The following is an 18,185-nucleotide window of genomic DNA, read 5'->3' as shown; positions in this document are numbered from 1 at the left end:
CTGCAAATTCCATGTCTACCCAATAAAAATGAAAACAAATATCCACAAAAGGCCTGTACAAGAATGTTCACAGCGTATTGTCCATCAACAAGTGAATGAATTAATAAATTGTGACATCCATACAACAAAATGCACTCAGCAATAAAAGGGACAGATTCCTGATTCAGTAACAACATGGCCACACCTCACAGACATTATCTTGAGTGAAAGAAACCAGACAACAGAGTGTATCCGCTTGGCAAAAACCCTCTGCTATTATGTCCACAAAAATGGTTTCCAGTTTCTAGCCATATAACATATCTATTCACACACATATACACACACACACATACACACTCACATACACACAACTTGTGATATGTTGGAATGTAAATACATTACATTAAGAATAAATCTACAAAAATAATTTAAAATTGTTGAGTGCTTTCTACATGTCAGGCATTATCATAGGTGTTTTATATGAATCGTATCATTTAATGGGGAAAGTACTATTATTATCCCCATTTTATAGACCAGAAAACTGAGGCTCAGAGAAGACAACTGCAGTCACACAGTTAAAAATGAATAGATTTGGATAAGTAAATAATCAATGTTTGAGATTATGGATATGCTAATTACCTTAATCTGATCACCATACATTATATGTATCAAAATATCACTATGTACTGCATGATTATGTACAATTATTTGTCAATTTAAAAAAATTAAATTTAAAACTGTGAGAAAAAAGTGAACAGAGTTGGTTACTCAAATTCACATCCATTTGAGTCCAAAGCCTGTGGGAAAAAAAAGTGTCCTCAGCTGACTCACTCTTTAGTGCTTGCTTTTGTTTTTACAAGAATATGGAACCTAATCTATCAGCTCTTATAAACCTATAATGGTTTATATCACTTTTTGCTAAAGCAGAAATAAAATTCGGACTATGGATTAGGTCCTGATAAATGTCTGTGTTTATCAGGACCTGTAGTCAAGAAGGAATAAAAAGCTTTGTCCAATCTGGAAACAACACAGGTTGCTTGCAAGAAAAGATATCAATATTGATGACATAAGTTTTCCATTTTCTTTTGTACTACAGCTCTACTGGAGTCAGTCCCTGGGCTGCCCACTTCTAGGTTTTATCCATCTACTTTAGTTTCCTACTTTCTTCTTTCCCAAAAAACTCACAGCTATGTCAACTCATCTGCATTTGTACTCTACACAGCTAACTCAAATAATCTTTGTTCCCACATACATAAAAAGGACTCAAACTTCAGTTCCCCTGGGAATTAAGGCAAACTATAAGAAATAGGTAAAAAGCCTCAACTCCATTCCTCCCATAACACACATACAGATATACATACGTATATACATACACATTTGGGGGGTTTAATATCCATCATTCTCCCATGTACTCCAGTGCTAACCAATGGGATTTCCCACATCCCTCTCTGCTGATCCTAAGACTGGAGATCTGGCAACCCAGAAATAACTATTGTCATTTCTTTTACTACCTTGGCTGAAACTCTCCTTGCCCCCATGTATCAGGTGTTAGGAATGAGTTGCCATCGTGGTTCTTTCTGCCCTGTTCTGCTCTTCCTGGTCCTCTTTTGTTAGGGACTAAAGCCTTGCTTATGAGGCTCATAAATGGCTAGGGCCCTGCAATGGAGACACAGCCTAGTTAGTCATGCTCTCTGCCTACCTGGCCATAAATACCCCAAACAAGATTCCCTCCCATGAGTTTCTATGCAAGCCAAAGCTACTCTCTTTTGGGTGGTGGTGGTCTTGTAAATGTTTAAAAATGGGTTCTCTGTCGGGTGCGGTGGCTCACACCTGTAATCTCAGGACTTTGGGAGGCCGAGGCAGGCGGATTACAATGTCAGGAGTTCAAGACCAGCCTGACCAACATGGTTAAACCCTGTCTCTACTAAAAATACAAAAAGTTAGCTGGGCTTGGTGGCACGCACCTGTAGTCCCAGTTACTCAGGAGGCTGAAGCAGGAGAATCGCTTGAACCCAGGAGGCGGAGGTTGCAGTGAGCCAAGATCATGCCACTGCACTCCAGCGTGGGCGACAGAGCTCCATCTCAAAAAAAAAAAAAAAAAAAAAAAAAAGGTTCTCCTGGGAAAAAAGATCTGATTTATTGCATTTACCAATTTCAATTTCCATGGCAAAAGCCTTCATTTGTAATCGCTTTATTTGTAATACAATTTCTTTAATTGTAAGTTCATATAATTTAATTTTTTACCAATGGCTCTGTTTAACAACTGGCTTTCAAAATTCCTGAAAATTTAACAACTGACTCACAAAATCTAGTGCAAGATGGCTCCAGTATACCACTGCTTGAGGACATGGGTCACCTTGTTATTTATCACTAAGCCCTACTTTAGGGCACATATAGGCATTTAATAAATGTATACCAATCCATGAATGAACACATGAATAAGTGGCTAAATAAAACAATTAATTCCTTCTGTCTAGGACAATAAAAGGAGGCTTCAATTTAGTATGCTCTTTGGGGGCTGTATTACTAAACATTTCAAATGAGTAAATATTACATGTAACATTTGTTCATTCCATAAATATTCAATGAATATATATCTACCCTATGTGTGCACTGTTTTAGGATCTGGAATGCAACCATGATTAAGACAGACAGTGCCTGCCCTCAAACAGTTTAGATCCAGTGGGATAGTAATAAATACACATATTTTAGCAAGTTTCCTATTTCCTTTTACACTATAATGTACAACCTTTCTTCCTAATTAGAGCAGCTCTCCTTACAAAGCATCTCTTCCATTTCAATGTCTTTGTTAGTACCCTTCTTCCGCTCCCTCAACAACTACCCCACCACCACCTGACTCCAGTTTGTTATAAGCTATGACTTCTTACCTTTTCATTGTTTTTGCTTTTCTCTCTTCAAACTTTCCAAGATATACTACCTTCATTACCACAACTAACACTTATTGAACATATTCTGTATGCTACGCATTTATGTACCTTACTTCATTTAATTCTAATTATAGCTCAAATGATGTAGGTAGTATTATTCCCATTATTAAATTTTAAAAAAACTCGAAAAAAATTTTTTAGAGACAGTCTCACTATATTATCCAGGCTGGTGTTGAACTTCTGGGCTCAAGTAATTTCACCTCAGCCTCCTCAGCCTCCTTGGGATTACAGGCAAGCACCACTATGCCACCCTCGCCTCCCACTCTGAACTGTTTTTCCTTCTTTTTTTAAAATAAGGTCAGGACTTAGGGCCAGGTCAGATTTGACTGACTGCCAAGTTTACATTCCTGTGTTTACACAGACTTTCTCTTGCCCTGATATTAGCTTTATTTGATTATATAAATGTTTAGGTGTTCCTTACATCTTATATTTGCTGATCTGTTAGATTACATGCTTTAAAAATATAAAAAACTATGTATATCTGTATCAGCCAGAATCATGGGATTTTAATAAATTTGGTTGACTTATTTTTATAAAATATATTTTAATGTTTTCTTTACAAAAGTAATACATGAGCAACATTTAAAAATGAAAACCTTAGGCAATCACAAAGAAGAAAATAAATCACATATGTTCTTCTTAGGCAAGTATATGCAATTATTGCTATTTTGTTATTTCAGTACTTTTCTATGTAGTACAACCTTTGGAAATATAGCTGGCATCATACTATACATATCTTTTCACATTTTTTAACTTGATTTTTTGATACTTGACAGATTATTTTCCCATGCCATTTAATATTCTTTTATAAGGATAGTATTCTCTTGTATTTATTTAATCATTTTTCTATTATTGTTCCTATGACTTCTTATTAAAATAATGCTTGATGAATATTCTCATAGATACATCTGCATACATCCTTATTTCCTAAAATAAATTCCTGTATATGAAATCATACCTTTCTGTGACAATCTGTGTGTTATCAGATTGGTTTCCTACAAAATTGCGCCAATTCACCCTGGTAGCAGCAGTAGATGGAGTAGCCAATTATGCACACAGTTGACAACATTTGTTATTATTATGTCCACTGTTCATCATTACCAGTCTGATAAATAGAAAGTGGTATGCCCTCTATTTGCTGTTTCTAAACTGTAAATGAGTATGAATAATTTTTCACAAATTTAGCTACCATGTTTTGCAAAATATCTACTTACATCTTTTGCCCATTTTATTACTGGGATGCCCTTCTTATTGATGGGTAAGCTTTTTTATAGCAAGGCTATGAAATTTTTCCCTCCTTATGTTGCATATGTTTTTTTTTCGAGTTTCATTCACTTTTTAAAAAAACTTTATTTTGAAACAGTTATAGACCCACAAAAAGTTGCCAAATACAGTCAGAGCTCTACCATCCCTTTTATCCAGCTTCCTGCATTGATAATTTGTTACGTAACTGTGGTCCATCACCAAAACCAAGAAACTGACTTTGGTACAAGACTGGTAAATAGACTGCAGACCTTATTTGTATTTTAGTGTTTACTTTTAAATCTATTAATGGAGATTTTAACATAGATTTTATATATTTCTTCTTATTTTTATAAAACCCCTTATGATTTTCTAGCTTGTATTATTTAGACTATACAGTTTCCAAAATTACATACATAACTTACCTGTACTTTGTCTTATATTTGTTATAATTGTATTTGTGCATATAACTTCTTAAATTTGTTTTGATAAAGCTGTATGGCCAGAGTGTTAGTTTTTCTCAAATAGTTAGACATGTAATAATCCTTTCTTACTATTAACACTTAAGTAGAGTTTACTATGTACCAGTCACTGTTTTAAGCACAATTAAAACATGCTCATTTAACCTCATAACCCCATGAGGTAGGCCCGTCTAGTATCCACACTTTACAGATGAGGAAGCTGAGGCACAGAGAAGTTTTAAGCAACTTGACAAGGTCACGAAACTGGTAAGTGATAAAGTTGGGATTTAAATTCAGTTAGTTCAACTGCAGAATTCATACTTTTATACCATTGGGCTATGCTGACTTACTTGCTGATTTGAAAGAGCATATTTGTTTTTCTTTTAAACACTACACCCTTTTTTTATTCTTAATTTAGCTCTCCAAGATATAGTGGAATAGCGAATAGTCCCAGGGCACTATTTTCATAGACCCTGGTCCCTTTTTACCAGTTTCTATTATTTTCCATGCTTTGTTCAAGATGCTTGGGTAGGAAGAAGAAAAAGACATGGCTCCACTGAGGAGCCTTCTGACTGCTAGAGACGGACTTAGACCCCGAGCAACGATGTCTGAACCCTGACAGGGACCACTGAGCGAACAGCTTTGAATCCCAAACTGGAAGGTTGTCCCAGGCCCAGAACTTAAAACAATGCCATGTCAAACAAACGCAAGGTACTTCGGAAGAACTTCCTTTGTTTGACATAGCATTGCTATATAGCTAGAAGGGAATTCTATGGGCCTAAAACTCCTCAGTGAAAAAATAGTAGTATCTTACATATGTATACTTGTGCCTTGTTGGTGTGCTGCACCCATCAACTCGTCATTTACATCAGGTATAACTCCCAATGCAATCCCTCCCCCCTCCCCCCTCCCCATGATAGGCCCCGGTGTGTGATGTTCCCCTTCCTGAGTCCGAGTGATCTCATTGTTCAGTTCCCACCTATGAATGAGAACATGCGGTGTTTGGTTTTCTGTTCTTGTGATAGTTTGCTAAGAATGATGGTTTCCAGCTGCATCCATGTCCCTACAAAGGACACAAACTCATCCTTTTTGATGGCTGCATAGTATTCCATGGTGTATATGTGCCACATTTTCTTAATCCAATCTGTCACTGATGGACATTTGGGTTGATTCCAAGTCTTTGCTATTGTGAATAGTGCCGCTATGCACATGTACCCTACAACTTAAAGTATAATAATAATAATTTAAAAAAAAAAAATAGTAGTATCTTGATTAAGAATTCTCCCTCAATCCTCTCTCTGAATTGGTTCCTGCGAAATGCATAACCAGTGGTCCCTCATGCATAAAGCAGCTTCCAGTAGAGTATTTTTAATTTAGATTGGGACCTTTTGTCTATGTGTGTATATATAAGATTCAGATAGCTCCCAGTAAGCAGATAACCTCTCTATCACTGATTGAATCCTCATTTTGTGGAAGTTTAATGGAAGGAATATGTGAGAGGATCCAGGATACTATCAGGGAAGGGACAAGGAGAGTGGAGGGTTTGTATGGATGGGTAACGAAAAGGAGGGGGGAAAAAAATCCCCATTTGTGCTAAAGGCCTCTGGCTAGATCCAGATTAAGAAACTGGTGATACAACTTTGAATGCAGTTTGTACTGGTTTTTTAAATACCGATTTTTTATTCAAAGATACGGCAATCACAATTTATGTTATCACTGTAAGAATTTTAAAGATAAAAAGAATCATAATATGACTGTGTAAAGGAAAGAATGTGTTGTCTGCGAAATACAGAAAGTGGAATAAAAAATAAGACATGGGGATCTCTACAAAAATTGTCTGAAGTTGTCTTCATGCCCCTAACCTGAATTTATGTGTCTAAAAGGAAACTCATCACTTTTTTAAATCTGCCTCCCTTCTGATTTTCTCATCTCAGCCAAATTCATCACCATCTACACAGTCATCCAGGCTAAAACTCTCAAAATGTTACCGAGCTCCTCCTTGTTCCTTTAATCCTCTTAACATAACTAACGCGTGAAGTCCTTTTCCTTCTCCCACATTGTCTTTCCCTCTTGACTACCATGCTGCTTCAGTTCACAGGCCCTTGCTCTTTCTTCCTTGAGTTATTTTAGTTTCCTCTTGTAACAGATGCTTGCTGTTTGCTACCCAGTCAATATTTCCTCTCCTTCATGGTATGAAACCCTGTTTTCTTTTTATTTTATTTTTTTTTCTTTGAGACCGAGTCTCGCTCTGTCGCCCAGGCTGGAGTGCAGTGGCCGGATCTCAGCTCACTACAAGCTCCGCCTCCCGGGTTCACACCATTCTCCTGCCTCAGCCTCCCGAGTAGCTGGGACTACAGGCGCCCGCCAACTCGCCCGGCTAGTTTGTTGTATTTTTAGTAGAGACGGGCTTTCACCGTGTTAGTCAGGATGGTCTCAATCTCCTGGCCTCGTGATCCACCCACCTCGGTCTCCCAATGTGCTGGGATTACAGGTGTGAGCCACCGCGCCGGGCCTGAAACCCCGTTTTCTTTGGGGTAGCTGCCCCACCTTCACTCTCGGGGAGGTGTTAACTGGCTTAAACGAATAAGCCTATCACATTCCTGCATTCTGTGATTGGTTCAGGCTCAGACCCTGACCTAAGCTGGTCCAGTCAGAGTGAACTTGTCTCTGGAAATGGTGAGACATGGGCACTCTGTTCTCCCCTACTAGATCCAGCCTAGGAAGCATGCCACCCAGAGAGCTGTAGGCAAGGGATAAGTTATTTTAAAGAGGAAAGCCTGCCCGAGAAAGAAGAGCTGGAAAAGGGGAAAGCGAAACTGGGCCTGGATCACTTCACTGGACCCTGGATAAAGCCTTCTCTGTATTGCCGTAGCTCTGCAGGCCAATGACTATTACCATTCTGGCTGAAGCCAGTTCAGTCAGGTTTCCTAAAATAATTCTAAATACAGGTTGAGTATCCGTTAACCAAAATATTTGGGATCAGAAGTGTTTGGAATTTGTTTTTTTTTTTTTTTTTTTTTTGATTTAGGGATATTTGCATATACATAATGAGATATTTTGAGGATGGGACCCAAGTATAAACACAAAATTCATGTTTTATGTATGCTTTATACCTATACCCTGATGGTAATTTTATACAATATTTTAAATAATTCTGTACATGAAACAAAGTTTTGACTGCGACCCATCACATGAGGTTAGGTGTGGAATTTTCCTCTTGTGGCATCCTATCAGTGCTCAAAAAATTTCAGATTTTGGAGCATTTCAGATCTTTTGATTAGGGAGGCTCAACCCATACTTCATTTTTTACTACACCCTACCTGGTGGCCTTGCTTGATTCTCTCTGCTTGTAGTATGATGGAGTGGAGAAATACAAATTTGGAGTCATAGGGCCTGGGTTTGAGTCTTGGCAATTATTTTCCATCACCTCAGTTTCCTGATATATATGTAAGGACTGAATGGCATAGCACCTCTGACTAAACTCTCCTCTCCTTTTAAGTGTCTTCTGTTTCCTGAAAGGAACCTACCCTATGAGAGGCTCTTGGCACAGCATCTGACTGTCCGTTTTCAAAAACAAGACTGTCTGTTCCTTTCCCCTGACCTTCCCCATCCATCATCAATCTCAGTCACTTTTATTGTTAATTTTTGTTGGTTTTTACTTGTAGTCTTCATTTCCTTATTATACATTTATTATAGAAAAATCAGAAACGAAAAGTAGGCAAAAAGAAAATTTTAACATGTATCTGTAATTATTCAACCTAAAGATAACTGCTGCTGATGTACTGGAAAAATCATCTTTCAGAGTTTTTTCTACACGTAAATGCATATGTAAATGTATTTTTAATGAACAGTCCAAGGCTCAAAATGCCATACCATGCCCACACCCTTCTTCCAAGGTACTCTATCCTCATTCTCTTGCTGAGGAAACTGGCTCTAAGTGACTTCTTAAATGTAGGTAGCTGTTTTCTATGCTATATAACCTTATTTCACACAACCCATCCACAGGCTGTACAGTGGCTTTTGAGTGGTGTGATTCAAACAGAGAAAACAGATATTAACTCGCTTGACCAGATTTTCTCTCAAGAATTTGAATTATAAATATGAGAAGAGAGTAATGGAGTTGGGAAAAAGGTAAGTACTGGTAGACATATACCTTAGGCACGATACATATGCCATGAAGAGGTAGAAATAGAAATCAAAGACATGACTCCGAGAAACAGTTACCCATGGAGGGTAATGTAACCACTAGAATGCAGAAAATGGAGCTGGATTACACTAAGAGCATGAGAAAAAGCAGCAACACTACTTCTGTAGGGCCTGTTTCAGGCTCCATGAAGCCAAGTAAGTACTTCGTTCCTTTTCTGCCTGTGAAGCCTGATTGCATGGCTGCGATTCCCCCTCTTGTCTCCATGTATTGAAATAATAATAAAGCCCCTCAATACTTGACATAAGCTGAGTTTCTGTTCTCTATAACCAGAGGAGTCCAATGCAATATATAAATATAACAATTATGTAATCATATATGCATAATCTTTATTATAAGCAATTTTTCTACATTTAACATCATATTGTAAACCTCTTACCATGTCTATAAAATCATATCTACATCCTCATTCTGGAGGTTACTAGGAGCCTATTGTATTTACATACCATAATTTTTACCAATTCCTAATTCCTTATTATTGACTATTGCTGGGGATTCTTAGGGAAATCTCACATGAGCTTGAAAATTGCAGTGCTGACCATGCAATTCTTTTTCTTCTTTTGGGAACAAATCTAATATTGTCAAAGGTCATTGTGTTCTTACACTGAGAAATCTACAATTGCCCTGTTGAAAAATGAGCCACTTCTGTGAATCTTTTATTGGGGTTTATATAGTTTCTAAACCATATTGAATTTTTTAAAAGAAACATGTCTTCATAATAGGTTTTGGGAAAATTCCTATTTTTCTATCCCAAATATGGCAACAGAAAGATGTAAAATAATTTTATTGTAGACTTACAATTTTCCCAGGTGGGGTACCCAAATCTGCAGACTTCGAGCTGTGTGGCCATGAAAAACTGCTCCACCACTGCTGTCTCCTGGGCCCTTTGGGGAACAACACCAGTTTTGGATTTTAAAGACTTTTACCTTCAGGAGGATGCCTGAAGTCAGTGCAGGTGAGTTTGAAATATTATTTGGGTGCTGAATTTGATAGAGAATAAAAGGCATATAGATCCTTTGATCAGCCTCTTTCTCTTGAAATGTAGAACTCTCCATCTCATTATAATGAAATGTATTAAGGCTCAGTCTGGCCCAGGCAGTGAAGTGATTCCCAAAATGGGCAAAACCTAAAACATGGGTATTTAAGTTGTTTTCTATTTCTTAATCATTATAAATAATACCACAATAAGTAGTCATAGTATTTATTCTACAAGTGGAATTTCTGGGCCAAAGGGTATGCACTTTTCTCTCTTTTTAAAAATTTATTTTGTTCATATATAATAATTGTGCATATTTATGGGTTACATGTGATATTTCAATATATGCCTACAATGTGCAATGATCAAATTAGGGTACTTAAGATATTCATCACTTCAAACATGTATAATTTCTTTGTGTTGGGGACATTTAAACTCTTCTACCTATTTTGAGATATATAATCAATTATTGTTAACTATAGTCACTCTACTGTATATCACACACTAAAACTTATTCCTTCTAATTGTGTGTTTGTACCTATTAACCAACCTTACTTCATTTCCCCCTGCCCCACCCCCAACCTTTCCCAACCTTTGCTAACCATCATTCTATTCTGCCTTACTGAGATAAATGTTTGGTTTTTAGCAACCATATAAGTCAGAACATGTGACGTTTGTCTTTCTGTGTCTGTCTTATTTAACTTAATATAATGTCCCCAGTTCCATCCATGTTGCTAAACATGACAGAACTGCATTCTTTTTTATGTCTGAATAGTATTCCATTGTGTACATTTACCACATGTTCTTAATTCATCCATTGATGGACATTTAGGTTGACCCTGTATCTTTGCGCTTGTGAATAGTGCTGCAATCATCATGGGAGTACAGGCATCTCCCTGATATGCTTATTTCCTTTTCATTGGATAAATACTTAGTAGTGAGTTTGCTGGATTGTATGTATTTCCTTTTTTTCTTGAGATGGAGTTTCACTCTTGTTGCCCAGGCTGGAGTGAAATGGTGCGCGATCTCGGCTCACCTCCACCTCCACCTCCTGGGTTCAAGCGATTCTCCTGCCTCAGCCTCCCGAGTAGCTGGGATTACAGGCATGTCCTACCATGCCCGGCTAATTTTTGTATCTTTAGTAGAGACGGGGTTCTATTTGTAATTTTTTGAGAAGGCTCCATAATATTTGCCATAATGGCTGTATTTACTAATTTAAACACCAATAGTGTATAAGAGTATAAGAGTTCCCTTGTCTCCTGTCCTTATTAGCATTTGTTACTTTTGGTCTTTTTCATAATAGCCATTCTAACTGGGGTGAGATAATATCTCATTGTGGTTTTGATTTGCATTTTCCCTGATCATTATTGGTGTTGAGCATTTTTTCATATAATTGTTGGCCATTTGCACGGCCATTTCTTTTGAGAAATGTCTATTCAGAGCATCTGCCCATTCTTTTTTTTTTTTTTTTGGTTTTAATTTTTTGAGACAGGATCTCATTTTGTTGCCCAGGCTGGAATGCAGTGATGTGATCACAGCTGACTGCATCCTCAACCTCCTGGGCTCAAACAATCCTCCTCGCTTAGCCTCCTGAGTAGCTGAGACCACAAGCACGTGCTACCACAAGTGCCTAATATTTTTAACTGTTTAGTTCAGGTTTGTGCAATAAACCTACATGTGCCAGTTTGTTACATGGGTAAATTTTTGTCCTAGGGGTTTGTTGTACAGATTATTTCATCACCTAGCTATTAAGCTTAGTACCCATTAGTTACTTTTCCTGATGCTCTCCCTCCTCCCACCCTCCACCTCCACCATCTGACAGGTCCCTGTGTGTGTTGTCCCCCTCTATGTGTCCATGTGTTCTCATCCTTTAGCTCCCACTTATAACTGAGGACACGTGGTATTTGGTTTTCTGTTCCTGTTAGTTTGCTAAGGATAATGGCTTCCAGCTCCATCCACGTCTCTGAAAAGGACATAATCTAATTCTTTTTTATGGCTGCATAGTATTCCATGGTGTTTATGTACCAAATTTCCTTATCCAGTCTATCACTGATGGGTGTTTAGGTTGACTCCATGTCTTTGCTATTGAACAGTGCTGCAATGAACATTCACATGCATGTGATAAAATGATTTATATTCTTTGGGATGTATACCTAGTCGTGGGATTGCTGGGTTGAAAAATATTTCTGCTTTTAAGGCGCTGAGGAATTGCCACACCGTTTTCCACAAAGGCTGAACTAATTTACACTCCCACCAATGGTGTATAACTATTCCTTTTTCTCCACAATCTTGACAGCATCTGCTTTTTAAAAAAATAAAATAAAAAATAATAGTCATTCTGACTGGTGTTAGGCGGTATCTTATTGTGGTTTTGATTTGCATTTCTCTAATGATCAGAGATGTTGAGCTTTCTTTTGTATGTTTGTTGGCCACATGTATGTCTTCTTTTGAAAACTCTCTGTTCGTATCCTTTGCCCACTTTTTAATGGTTTTTTTTTTCTTGTAAATTTAAGTTCCTTATAGCTGATGGATATTAGACCTTTGTCAGATGCATAGTTTGCGAAGATTTTCTCCGATTCTTTAGGTTGTCTGTTTACTCTGTTGATAGTTTCTTTTGCTGTGCAGAAACTCTTTAATTAGCTTTTTTGTTGCAATTGCTTTTGGCGTCTCCATCATGAAATCTTTGCTTTTGCCTATGTCCTGAATGGTATCACCTAGCTTGTCTTCCAGTGTTTTTATAGTTTTGGGTTTCACATTTAAGTCTTTAATCCATCTTGAGTTACATTTTCACATATGATGTAAGGAAGGGGTCCCATTTTAATCTTCTGCATATGGCTAGCCAGTTATTCCAGTTCTATTTGTTGAATAGGGAATCCTTTCCTCATTGCTTGTTTTTGTCAGATTTGTTGAAGATCAAATAGTTGTAGGTGTGTGGTCTTATTTCTGTGTTCTCTGTTCTATTGCATTGGCCTATGTGTCTGTTTTCATACCAGTACCATGCTGTTTTGGTTACTGTAGCCCTGTACCATAGTTTGAAATTGAAATTGGGTAGCATGATGCCCCCATCTTTGTTCATTTTGCTTAGGATCGCATTGGCTATTCAGGTTCATTTTCAATTCCATATAGATTTTAAAATAGTTTTCTCTAGTTCCAGGAAGAATGCCATTGGTAGTTTGATAGGAATAGCATTGAATCTATAAGTTGCTTTGGGCAGTATGGCCATTTTAACAATACCAATTGTTCCTATCCATGAGCGTGGAATGTTTTTCCATTTGTTTGGGTCCTCTCTCATTTCTTTGAGCAGTGGTTTGTAGTTCTTCTTGTACAGATCTTTCACCTCCCTAGTTAGCTGTATTCCTCAGTATTTTACTCTTTTTGTGGCAGTTGTGGATGGGGGTTTGTTCATGATTTGGCTCTCAACTTGACTGTTGTTGGCATATAAAAATTCTAGTGATTTTTCCACATTGATTGTGTATCCTGAGACTTTGCCGAAGTTGTTTATCAGCTTAAGAAGCTTTTGAACTGAGATAATGGGGTTTTCTAGATATAGGATCATGCCATCTTCAAACAGGGATAGTTTGACTTCCTCTCTTCCTATTTGGATGCCCTTTATTTTTTTCTCTTTCCTGATTGCCCTGACCAGAACTTCCAATACTATGGTGAATAGAAGGGGTGAGAGAGGGCAACCTTGTGCTGGTTTTCAAGGGTAATGCTTCCAGCTTTTGTCTATTCAGTGTGATGTTGGCTGTGGGTTTGTCACATACGGTTCTTACTCTTGTGAGGTATGTTCCTTCAATACCTAGTTTATTGAGTTTTTTATGTGAATGGATATTGACGACTTTTCTGCATCTATTGAGCTTATCATGTTTTTGTTTGTTTGTTTTTAGTTCTATGTGATGAATCACATTTATTGATTTGTGTATGTTGAACCAACCTTGCATCCCAGGGATAACGCCTACATGATCATAGTGGATACACTTTTGGAGTGGCTGCTGAATTCAGTTTCCCAGTATTTTTTTGAGAATTTTTGCATCAATGTTTATCAAGGATATTGGCCTGAAGTTGTCTTTTTGTTCTCGTCGTTTTTATCTCTGCCAGGTTTTGGTATCAGAATGACAATGTCCTCATAGAATAAGTTAAGAAGACATTGGGCACATGGGCTCATGTGTGTAATCCCAGCACTTTGGGAGGGGGAGGCAGGTGGACCACCTGCGGTCAGGAGTTCAAGGCCAGCCTGGCCAATATAGCAAAACCCCATCTCTACAAAAAACAAAAATTAGTTGGGTGTGGTGGCACACAACTGTTGTCCCAGCTACTCAGAAAGCTGAGGCATAAGAATTGCTTGAACCCGGGAGGCAGACATTACAGTGAGCTGAGATCGCACCACTGCATACCAGCCTGAGCCACAGAGCGAGAGTCCATTGCAAAAATAAAATAAAATAAAATAATAATAATAATAAAATTGTTTAAAAAGCCTAAATTAGGAAGGAATCCTTCCTCCTTAATTATTTGAAATAGTTTCAGTAATTCCTAGACTCAAGTGAACCTCCTGCCTCAGCCTCCCTAGTAGCTAGGACCACAGGCATGCACCACCATACCCAGGTAATTTTTACTTTTTTTTTTTTTTTTTTTTTTAGAGGCAGGGTCTTGTTTCTCAGGCTAATCTTAAACTCTTGGTCTCAAGAGATCCTCCCACTTCGGCCTCCCAAAGTGCTGGGATTACAGGTGTGAGCCACCATGCTTCGCCAGGTTGTGCACTTTTATTGCCAAAAGACCCTCTTAAAGGCTGTATCAATTCATTTTCCTACCACTGGAACATAGGTATACCAATTTCCTACATTTCTGCCAACACTAGGTATGCCATTCTTTGTAACTTTTAAAGAATTAGGTATCTAGTATAAATTGTGTTGACTCCCTGATATAAAACCTCCAAGGGCTCTCCATTGTCTATAGTAGTCATTCTGAAACTTTTTGGTATCAGGACCTCTTTATAGTCTTAGTAATTATTGAGGGCACCAAAGATCTTGGTTTATGTGGTTTATATTTATTTCAAATGGAAAAAAAAAAAAAAACCCTACTAGTGAGACATGACATTGTTTTACATTTTCACAAATCTCTTTAGTGACTGGCTTATTCTATTATAGTAGAAGTGGAAATCTCATATCTGCTTCTGCATTTGATCTGTTGCAATCATGTAGTCTCCAGGACACTCCCTGGCACAGTCATGAGAGAACAAGTGTACAAAAGGTAAATCATGTTTTAGTATTATCTGAATGCAATTTTGGCTTCATGAATCCCCTAGGAAGTTCTTAGGGTCTTCTAGGGCTGTCCAAAATATATGTTGATAACCACAAAGTCCAAAGAAATAAAGTCTAACTATTTAAAATGTCATACTATTCCTTTCTTGATTTAATACTAAACCTTCCTCAATTATCCTCTCTAGTATGGTCCTTCTTAAAGTCATGCAGAATTCTGACTTCTCAAAAACATTATGAATTCTCAGTTCTACATATTTTTGCACTTACCATTTTCTCTTCCAAGAATGCCTGTCTCTGGCTGCTATGCTGGTGTTTGAAGCAGCTCAATACCTTCTCCAAATTCAGAATAAACTGAGACAAAACAAAAAAGCAAGCAGATAGAATCAAGTAATGCCTTTATTACCAATAAAGTTGATTTTGAAGATTGTGGGCTAATATACGGTAGCAATGGGTTTCCTGATACTCCATACCCAAAACTTTACAGACCCATCGACCCAGGTGCAGAAAGCACTAGACAACTGCAAGCTTCCCCCAAGTACATTTCCCTGCCCCATTATAATTATTATTATTTGAGATGGAGTTTCACTCTTGTTGCCCAGGCTGGAGTGCAATGGCACCATCACAGCTCACTGCAAGATCACCTCCTGGGTTCAAGTGATTCTCCTGCCTCAGCCTCCCAAGTAGCTGGCATGACAGGTGCCTGCCACCAGGTCCAGCTAAGTTTTTGTAGTTTTAGTAGAGATGGGGTTTCACCATATTGGCCAGGCTGGTCTCAAACTCCTGACCTCAGGTGATCCACCTGTCTCAGCCTCCCAAAGTGCTGGGATTACAGGTGTGACCCACTGTGCCTGGTCCCCATTATTAAATTTTGATAATGAAGGAAAGGCTCATTACAAAGAAAAGGGTGGAGGAAAGACTTGAGCAACATACAAACACCCAGTTCCTTATCCTGTAGTCAACAAGATAAATCACTCCATCTTCACTGGGAAATGTTAACCAAAAACAACAACAACAACAACAACAACAACAACAAATTCTAAGATATTTAAATAGGCTTATTCTGAGCCAATATGTGTGACCATGGCCCAGGAAGCAGTCTCAAGAGGTCCTGCAAAAGTGTGTCTGAGGTGGTCAGGTTCCATGTTGGTTTTATACATTTTAGAGAAACAGGAACTGTAGGTAAAATCTTAAATCTGTACATGAAAGGTGTACATTGTTTCAGCCTAAAGAGGTGAAGCAGCCTTGCCGTGTGGAGTAACACCCAAGGTTTGCTGTCCCATAGCCAAGGAGAACAAGGACGCAGACACACAAAGAGTGAGGTTAAGAGTGTAAATTTAATAGGCAAAAAAAAGCTCACTGCTGCAGAAAGGGGTCCCAGAGAAATGGGTTGCTGGATCCATGGTGAAATTCAGGGGGGTTTATAGATGAGCTGGTGAGGAGGCAGTGTCTGATTTACATAGAGCATGAAAGACTGGTTGAACCAGGCGTGCCATTTGCATAGGGTGCGAAAAACTGGTTAGGAGTAAGTATCCACTTGCATAGGGTGTGAATTTCTGGCTGCCCCCACCTGAATCTTTTATTATACAGGCAGGTTCTCTGCCTGAGCTGCACCATGTTGCCCATTTCTCTATTACTGTACATGTAGTAACAAAAAAGGAAGATGGAGCTTCCATGTTGGGCATGCCTGGCCCTCAGGTAGCCCTTTTCTATTGACACAGCTGCCAGTATCCCCCCGTGCAAGCTTCCAGCTTGCTTATCTATGTTTGTAGCTCAATTTTGCAGGCTGCCCTTCATTACAAAAGAAATGACTTGGGGGCTGCTTATTGTTAGAAGGGAAGCTCTTCCAAGGACTCTGTTGCCCTCACTATCTGCCGAAATAATTTCTTTCTACCTCCTATATCAGAGGTATAGTATCTTGAAGTTGAGGCGTGTATTAGTCCATTCTTGCACTGCTATAAAGAAATAACTGAGACTGGATAATTTATAAAGAAAAGAGGTTTAATCGGCTCACAGTTCTGCAGGCTATACAGGAAGCATGATGCTGGCATCTGCTCACCTTCTGGAGAGCCTCAGGAAACATACAATCATGGCGAAAGGCAAAAGGGTAAATAGCACTTCACATGGCTGGAGCAGGAGGAAGAGAGAAGTAGGGAGGTCCACAAACTTTTAAACAACCATGGCTCCTGAGAACTCACTCACTATACAGTACCAAGCGGGGATGGTGCTAAAACATTCATAAGAACTCCACCCCCATGATCCAATCACTTCCCACTAGGCCCCACCTCCAACACTGGGGATTACAATTTGACATGAGAGTTGGGTGGGGACACAGATCCAAACCATATCATGGGGCTTATGGATCACAGATGGATTTAAAGATTTTCTGTTTGGCAATTGGTTAAGCTTCATCTAAAGAGGATGTCAATAGAATAGAATATTTGTGTTAAGATGGGGGGGTTGTGAGACCAAGGTTGTCATGTAGATGAAGCCTCCAGATGACAGCCTTCAGAGAGAATGTATGGTGAATATCTCCTTTTGTACCTTAAAAAGTGTCAAATGCTTAATCTCTCCTAGATCCCCGAGAGGCCTGCCATATTAACAGAGATTCTCTATAGATGCAAATTTCTCCCACAAAAGACAGCTTTGCAAGGCCATTTCAAAATATGCCAAAGAAATACATTTTGGGCTAAAGCATTTTTATTTCCTTCAGGGTCTGCTATTTGTTATATGATGTTATATCAGAATCAGGTTGGAATTTGGTATCTTACTGCCACAAAGAGTCTGTTTTGTCAGGCTTATGATCTCTAATGTTAATGCTGCCTAGTTATGCCTAAACCTTAAAAGGGAGGGGGTTTAATGAGATGTGTCCAACCTCCCTTCCTTTTGTGGGTAGGAATTCAGTTTTTCAGGTATCTCTGAGATCACCCCGGCCCAGATGCGGGCCATTCAGTCGGTTGGGAAGCTTAGGATTTTATTTTTGGTTTACAGGAAGCGTGACTGAAAGAGAAACCAGGAGTGGTATCCTAATTGTTTTCTTTCACATAAAAGGAAACAGGAATGGGGATGAATCACATCCCCCACTGCCGCCCCTCTCTCAGCCCCTCCCCACACATACAC

The 18,185-nt window shown here is 38.6% G+C and overlaps 2 long non-coding RNA genes across 2 annotated transcripts in view; one reads left to right on the top strand and one right to left on the bottom strand.

Moving 5' to 3' along the window:
* Nucleotides 1-7,625: 7,625 nt before the first annotated feature.
* Nucleotides 7,626-15,834, bottom strand: LOC135966178 (uncharacterized). Its single transcript, XR_010579304.2, has 2 exons — nt 15,336-15,834; nt 7,626-9,718 (listed from the first exon to the last, which is right to left on the bottom strand). It is a non-coding gene; the product is annotated as an uncharacterized lncRNA (long non-coding RNA).
* The window catches only part of LOC135966177 (uncharacterized), a 151,456-nt gene continuing 147,678 nt past the window's right edge, over nt 14,408-18,185 (top strand). Inside the window, exon 1 of the long non-coding RNA XR_010579303.2 lies at nt 14,408-14,449. This is a non-coding gene — a long non-coding RNA (uncharacterized lncRNA). The remainder of the gene's footprint in view (nt 14,450-18,185) is intronic.

Source organism: Macaca fascicularis, chromosome 11 (genome assembly GCF_037993035.2).
Source record: "Macaca fascicularis isolate 582-1 chromosome 11, T2T-MFA8v1.1".
In the NCBI taxonomy this organism is placed as follows: Eukaryota; Metazoa; Chordata; class Mammalia; order Primates; family Cercopithecidae; genus Macaca; species Macaca fascicularis.
This window is presented reverse-complemented; position numbering and strand designations above follow the sequence as displayed.